Genomic DNA, 8,719 nt, shown 5'->3' on the forward strand with positions numbered 1-8,719 from the left:
CAATCATATCAATTCACATAAAACCATTAGTTCAATCAATAAATTGAAGAAAAAACATAGAAAAATAAATTTATTCGAGCAAACTCCATGAACTCCACTAAATAAAAGTGTAATTTTTTTTTTATAATTTGGGCCACACTTAAAGAAAGTCCAAAACAACTACTACTAATTTTCGAATAATAAATTACACACATTTCAATTATGCTATTATTTATTATTTGGTCCACACGTATCAATGAAAAATACCTAGGCCCCAACTACTAATTGTTTATAATTGTTATATATTTTATTCGGTAATCAAATCATGTTTTAAAATTATACATAACAATTTAGTAATAAATAAACTGATTCTTAGATTATTTATTGAATTTTTTACTCTATTCATTACTGTTATATATGTTATTTAGTGATCAAAATGAATTTATACTTAAGTTATTCGTTATAGTTTGATAGTTTTATTTTATGAATAAATTAATATAAGAAAAAAAAAATGCGTACAGCTAATAATAGGCAAAATTGAAAAATACACAATATTTCCAAATGAATGACACGTATACTACATGAATGACTTATAATATATATAATTGTTCCAAGTGGCAAAAATTAAAAAACACAATATTTTCAAATGAATCACACGTATACTATTAATTACTTAAATTGAGATCGGATATAAATGTTAAAAATTCGAAAAAAAAATTGCAAAAAGAAGAAATTTGATTAAGTACTCCTGTTGAATAATTAATACATTTGAAAAGTAAAAAGCTGATAAATCAATTGAAAGTGATGCATTGATATGTGCAACCAAACTACTAACTTTTGGCTGAAAAGCAAAACCATTTTTATGGTTTATCTCCTCTCTCTTCGTATCTCTACGGCCCTCTCTCTCAATTTCACAGACACGCACACGGCAGTGCACACTCATCTCTCACCGCCTCTTGCTCCGGCGAAGGGCGCCGCCTTCAGCCACCGCCACCACCGGCATTCCCCCCTCTCGCTGCTTGTCGATCCCCCTTCTATTATCCTTCACCGCGCACGGTGAGGCTGCACATGTAGCGCCGCCTCCGTCTCCACACCGCCGCCGCAATCACCATCTCCCCGCCTTCCACCACTTCACTGAAAAAGAAACCCCGAATTTCCCCTTAAATTTCAGAAACCCTCCCCCCTCAATCCCTAATTTGCTTCTCCCTTCTCAGTCCCCCTCTTTCCTTCCTGGCAAGCACCGCCGCCTCTGCCCTCACTTAGCCGGATGGTCGCGGCAAAGAATCGCCGCCTTCTCTTTCCTTCCCTGCTTCTACCAACCGCAATTGCCTTCTTTTTCTCCGGCATACAGCAACGCCGTGCCATCACTCCCTGGTGAGATAGACTCTTGGAGTACTTTAAAGTTAAAGTTCACATAAAATGAATCAGATGGACCGGTATTTATGCTACTCAATTTCTTGGAGCCAAAGTATGTATCTGCATTTGTTTCATGGATAAAAGCCATGACTGAAGCCTTTGAAGCTATATTATCCAGCAGATAGAAAAAATTTGAGATATCCACTGGATTATAAGACGTGTACTTAGGCGGGAAACTTGATTGTGCCAAAACTATGCATATGCATTAATATGCAGTAGATATCCAGCAGACAACAAAGACAAAAATTACTCAGTGGATAAAACGAAGCATGCATTGGCGGGAAAATTTTCAGCCAAAAACTGTGCTTTAATATATTAAGATTATTGACATAAAGAAAAGTAATATTTTTGAAGCATTACTTTTCATCATTTCAATAGTTACTTTTTCTTACAACAATGATTACTTGAATAATAACTTGATTTTTTTTTCTTTATTTTATCTATTTCTACGTTATTCAAAATAATTATTATTATGATGAAAAGTAATTGCGACTATAATTACTCGACCAAATAATTAAAATTTCAAGTTTTCGTGAGTAAAAATAACAATTTTTGTGAAAATAATAATAATTTTGAAATATTACATTTATTCATATGAGTAATTATTTTTTATTAAGACAATAGTTACTTTTAATAAGTATAAAATATACATTTGTTGGAATCAAGGTGCGACCAATTCATATAAATAATACAAGGGAAAATCCTAGTTGAAACCGAATAGAAGGTAATAAGTCGGGCTAGGCCCCTTTGGATCACAAGTTTTGTTGGAATCAAGATAAATTTGTTTTCTTTTTTCCGACTCATAATTCTAAGTTCAAAATTATTCAAAACTTAGTAGGAAAATAATGGGGTGTTACATCCCTCCCTGCTTATAAAAATTTCGTCCTCGAAATTGCATATCTGGGTAATCTAGTTTGGATACTAGACTTTCATTTCATTCAGCTCTTATGTGGTCTTTTCCATCCTGTGATGGCTCCACTACATGACGAGAACAATACTATTGTCCCGTGAAACTTGAACCTTGCGATCAAGAATCTTGACTAAATTCTCTTCATAACTTATGTCCCATTCTGGGACTACTTCATCAAGCTTATTTGATTCTTTGATTGATATGGTCGACTTTCTTGACTATCATCCATGCTAGTTCTGGATCTAAAATCTTTCTTTCACCCACCTTATCTCAGTAAAGTGGTGATTGACGTTTTCGTCTATATGCAGTCTTAACTTGTTGACAACGACTCATTGTTGAACAAACAACGTTACATCTCTTCTCATTTTCTTCTTTCCAGAAAAATTTTCTTCAAAATTATGGTGCATTCCTTGTAATCTCATTCTTTAGTTCTTGACAACCACAATCCTTCACTAACCATTAGTGCATTATTCCTGATTTCGTGAATCATTTCGTTTCTTTTATTCTTGAGGCGAGACACATTTTCTCATCAATATCCATTTTCCTTTCGTGCTTTCACAATCCTTTCTCGCAATTCACACTTAACTATTAATGCAACTACACAGCCTGATATTGTCTCTGGATGGTGAACAATTTCTAAACCAAAATGAAACAAGTGACCAATCAATTCTTCTTGTTGAGTACTTAAATACCTTATCTTAGCCAGTCTTTCGATTCAGGGCGTTTGTTGTCACCTTTGTTTTTCTTAGGTTGTAATTGATGATGCAATCTTTATCTTTTACCCATTCGAGTCACCTCTGCTGTCTTACACGCAAATTCTCTTGCTCGAAAAAGTATTTCCAACTCATATAATCTGTAAAGACCTCACACTTAACTCCGTAGAGATAGTGTCTCCAAATTTCTAACACGTGCACCACCACAACAAGTTCTAAATCATAAGTCAGGTAATTCAACTTTGGGGCTGAGGCATAGTGCTCAACTTCTTCGTAGTTTAAAACATGTATTCGACTTCTTTAGGCATTCTCCTTGATGAGGCTTCAGGCACCTGAGCCAAAGCATTCCTTCTTTGGCTTGAGTTTGCTGGCTTTGGGGTTAGGTTAGACCTTAAGTTTAGTTCTAATGCTCTCCTTCCATTTCGAAGTTTCCTTGGCTTCTTTCATTCCATTTTCTTTTTCATTACTGCACGTGGGCTTTTCCTTCTCCATTAGTAGTAATGACTCGATGGTGAGAGTATTGCTCATTATTTGTCCATACACAAAATCTTTCTGATTTGCTAGGGTGATTGAATACCTTATGACATCATTCGTTTAAGAAATCCTTTATGCGTTTTTCATTAGTGTCCACCAGATGTGGATCACACTTTGACAGTTAGTTGAAAACTTTATCATACATATTATCTGCTTCGGTCCTTCACTCGAGATTCCAACAATCGCTTTGTTTCTACCAATTGAAAGTCAAAAGGTAGCTTGATGCTTAGTGCATCCTTCTAATTGTGAGGATATCACCTTCTAGTACTTCAAGAACTAACAACAAACTAAGTTGTTGGGAACTTAATGAAATATCCTAATCCTTGTTTTGATGATACCAAAATCAATAGGTTTCTTTTGTAATAGACTAGAATTGCTCGAACTCAAGTGGTAGAGTTCCTTTTCTAGTTTAGCTTGCTGTTCTGAAGACTGAAGAACGAAGGACTGAAGACTGAAGTTGCCGACTAAAGCAACAATCGAAGAATCAATTTTGAACTGATTACTTAATGCGTGTCACATGGAATTAGTGGACTGATACTAAAGTCAAGTATCAGTTAAACATTCTTCCTCGGACTAAACCTCCAACGTTCAAAGGAAGCCACGCACTCCATAAGTACAGCCGAATTAAATGCAGAGATCTCAGGATCGTCCTTTCTCTGCAGAGGACACTCCTCTTTGGTGATTACATTTTCAGAGATTCACATCTCCTGCTCTTCAAGATAGCCGTTCTCACCAAACAAGGAACCTCGAAGATTGAAGCCTCAGCCCAAGTTCGAATTACTCTCCAACGAAAGAAATCTTGAAGACCTTCTCCGCCAACGGATCTATTCAAGAATTCTCCTATAAATAGCGCTCGAGGATCACTTCAATCTTCACCGATTCAATAACATAAGCTGAAACTCTGCCAAAATTGTTTCTCAGCTAAAGCCCAAACTGTCCAAAGTTTCAAACAAAGAAGAGAATCCCAAAGCCAAAAATCAGTCACTGCTGATTACATAAATTCTCTTAGACCTTAGACAAACCTTGTTTACCCAAAGCCTAGGTCAAACTAACTCCAAAGAACTTGTTCTTTGAAGTTTAGTTGGTAAGTTTTCAAACCTCCCTTCGATCGACAGAATCGAGTGTTTGAGTTGCAAAGGAGTTTAGAAAGGTACTCTGTCTCCGTGAGATCCTAGTGACCAGAGCGTGCTAGGAGTGAGAAATCCAACAAGGTGTGTTGGTACTGAAGATTGGATCTTCAGTTGTGTGCACCTGCAAGCACACGTTTCAGTTTGATGTGCACCCGTAAGCACGAGCATCGGTTTGCAGTGCACCCGTAAGCACTTGCAAAGTGAAATTGTTGGTTTGATCAACCGACCGTGGATGTAGGAAGTGTTTTCCAAACCACGTAAAAATCTCTGTGTCATTTACAGCTTTCAGTACTTACTTTCTTAATTGTGCTCTTCCCTTTGTAAACTAAAAACTGATTAAGTGCAAAGAGAAACTTAAAACTAACAACGTGCTCAACTCACAGGCTATTACGAAACCAAATTTTTCCGCTGCGTGTGTTATCAGTCTGACTGATCTATCCTCTGATAGTCAGTAAGATTTATAACATCTCTATTTATCAAACTCGACTGAAGCTTTACGTGCATCAGTTAAGTTCTTTTGACTTAACTGATAACTCCTTACTGAAGAGTATTCAATATCAATCGTCAACTCTGTTTTGGTCAAAACTCTTTTCAGTAAATAGGTGTCTGAGTTTGTGTTCAAAGTTTCATTTTGATCTCTGTGTTGAGATCGAAAAATAGCCTATAGGTGTATTCCCCCCCCCATACACCTATTCGAGACCCTCCGGACCTAACAATTGGTATCAGAGCAGGTTGTTCGCAAGAACAATTCTGTTTTGATTAGGTTCTAATTGAACTAGATCATTTTTCTCAAAGGTCTCGAAAAACTTTTTCTCTTTCAAAAAGTGTTTGCTGTTTGTCTTATCTGTTCTCTCTTTTTATATGGAGACTAACCACATCAGAGTATCCTCTCTACCTATGTTTAGTATTGAAAAATACGACATGTGGAAGTTTCGGCTTGAAAGCTTCCTCACCGCCCAGCATTGCCGAATGTGGGAAGTCAGCACCCATGGACCCATCATCATCACTGAGATCGTCATAAGAATTCCTACAGATCCAGCTAGGGATCCGTTCGATGATGTCTAGATCAAGCAAAAGACAGACTTCACCACAGAAGAAAGGAAGCAGGATGAGCTTGACAACCTCGTCAAAAGCATCATCTCCGGCACAGTTCCAAACAAGCACGTCACCAAGATCATTAAGTGCAAAACTGGAAAAGAGATGTGGGACATTCTTGAAGGAATGTGCATCGGATCCGAGGAGATAAATGAGAACAAGTTGTCCATAGCTTGTCAGAAATTCGACTCATTTCTCATGCTCAAGAGATGGAACTCAGATTCAACCAGATCCTGAACGAATTTCAATCCATCTTGAAAGACAAGTACACTCAACGAGAAATAAATTTGAAGATTCTTCGAGCACTTCCGCGAGGAGATTGGCAGATCTACTCAGTCGCTCATCAGAACAAGCCAGGATTCAATCGCCTCCCGACAAACAAGCTTTTCTCTGATCTCTTGGCAAATGAGTTCGACATTCAGAGAAATCTTGGAACCAAGAGGGCTGGAGGATTAGATGAAGATGGTCCATCAACCTCAAAAGGAGCAGCACTGAAAGCTTCAGCAAAAGAAAGCAAGAAGCAGACAAAGGAACCAGCGAAACTCAAGCTCGAAGACTTCTTCAGTCAATATGCTTTGTTGACTGAAAGATTCAACAAGATGGAGTCTAAATTCTGCAACTACAGGAAGTTCCACAAGCAGCACTACAAAGAAAAAGAAAGAGAAAGCAGGTCCAGATATTCCACTGACAGAAGCGGAGAAAGAAAGTCAGCCGCTTTCGACTTGAAAGATGTGGAATGCTTTGGATGCAAAAAAAGGGCACTTTCGAACTGAATGCCCTGAACTGACGCTGTCTGAGTGCAAAGAGCTGAAAGCCAAGAAAGATCGCAAATACGCGAAGAAGAAAGCAATGGTTGCTGACGATGCAGGATCTTCCGAAGAAGCATCAGAATCATCCGACTTCAACTCTACCAGCTCAGATGATGATAGCCAAGCCTTGATGGCCAACGAAACTGAAAGCGTGGCCGAAAACAGCTACGACAACGGAATGAACGGCTCAGAGGTAAACTCTTACTAAAAAACTCCTTATACTGATAACTCTTTGGTGTTTTCAGGAGATCACTCAGAATTTGGAGAAAGCTCAGCCGATGAAACTGATGAGTATAATCAGCTCATGATTGATCACTGTCAGTTAAGGAAAATATTCGAAGATCTCCTCAAGCAGAATCAGAAAATGAAAAAGGAAATCAATGATGAATAAGTCAAGAATCAGACAATCATCTACCTTCCGGATGAAACGTGTCTTGACCAACTGATCATGGAGAACAGTCGATTGGAAGAGAAGCTCAGAGTTTCTACTTCAGAATGTGACAGAGCATCTCATGAAATCAAGAGGCTCAATCACAAACTGGAAGAAACAGTCAAGGACTGAAGAGCTATCACTTAGTTATCAATATTATCTCAACAGAGCAGCGCCCTACGGACCTTACATACTTCCTGAGGATTATGTTATGGTTGGAAAACTTCATAATTTACCACTAGATGAGGGTCATATGCCATTTGTTCAACCTTGTGCTACCAAAGCCAGTTTCAGTTATGCCTCTTGCGGAGTCTGATTATGAAGTTCCTTCATCTACAAGTTATTCTACTCTGGAGTATGTGGTGGTGACTTCCTCTGATCGTGCGCCTACTTTCCTCAGGGTTACATCTTCTACTCGTTCGATGCTTGGAGTTTGCCTGAGGGCAGAGTTAAGGCTGGACCTTTTCGGCCAGTAGGAGTAGCTAGAGATCCAGCTGATGAGTCGGGTATGCAGGCGCCAGTAGGGATAATACGTGTGGAGGCATTAGATCCTAGTATGATGAGGTACATGGCTGGTGAGACTTCGATAGATGGTGTCGCACATGATAGGGTAGAGCAGGGTTATATGAGGAGTTATACCTTGGGTGACAGTAGGAGAGTGAATGAGACCCATCGACGTGGGGAAAACTGTGAGCCGAAGACGCCATCTTTTGTGGGTAGTTCGACTTGGGCAACATTTTAGTTTATCTTACTGATGTGATGACTGATATGTATATATAGTGTGTAGTGTGTATGTATATAGTGTGTGGTGTGTATGTATAGTTTGATGATACGGTAGCGAGGTATGTCAGCCGCACCGTAACTTAGTACTAGTAGTGATGTTTACAGTTAGGGCATCACAATTGGTACTAGGGGCTTTTTGTAGGGTATACTTCCCCTCCCATTTTGTAAAAGTCATCAATTGAGGCAAATTGTCACACCCCAATTCTTGAATGAATAAATACAATCGAGGTGCAACTAAATCATGAAAATAACACAAGGGAAAATCCTTGTTGAAACCGAAAAGAGGGTAACAAGTCGGGCTAGGCCCATTTGGATCACAAGTTTTGTTTCAAGCTTCTGATAACCAGTATTCATTAGCATAAAACTAGGAGTTAAGTGTTTAGGCTCAATCAGAGATGTCATTCTAAATCTGATATGAAAGTCTTAAGCTGAGAAAACAAAATACAAGATATTATTTACTACTACAGCGGAAGTCTTAAAAGGAAGTTGAACCCTAGCCTCAGCTCAGTCCCGTCAGCACCAGCCAGCCAACCTGAAAATATTTGAAAGTATTTTTGGGCTAAGTACTAATGTACTCAGTGGGCATGCATTTTCTGAAACATTTCATTTTCGTGAAGACAGTTTATCCAATTATACTTGACATAACTTAGAAGGTTTTAAATTGAAAGAACTTCTAAGCATGTTAAAATAATTTCTTTCATTTGTGCGCACATGTCACACTCCCTTTCTGTTACTCGCTGTGATCCCGGACCTTTTAGCCACCGACGGATCCATTTCTCCCATTGCACTTGCCTTGAGGACGTAACTCAGACAAGTTGAATTGACCTCGGGACGCTACTCAGGCAGGCCTTACATGATACATGCTCCAGAACACATCCCGTCGAGCACCCTTATAACGCCTCTGGCTAGTGCCCGATGGA

Source organism: Salvia miltiorrhiza, chromosome 1 (assembly GCF_028751815.1).
Source record: "Salvia miltiorrhiza cultivar Shanhuang (shh) chromosome 1, IMPLAD_Smil_shh, whole genome shotgun sequence".
Lineage (NCBI taxonomy): Eukaryota > Viridiplantae > Streptophyta > Magnoliopsida > Lamiales > Lamiaceae > Salvia > Salvia miltiorrhiza.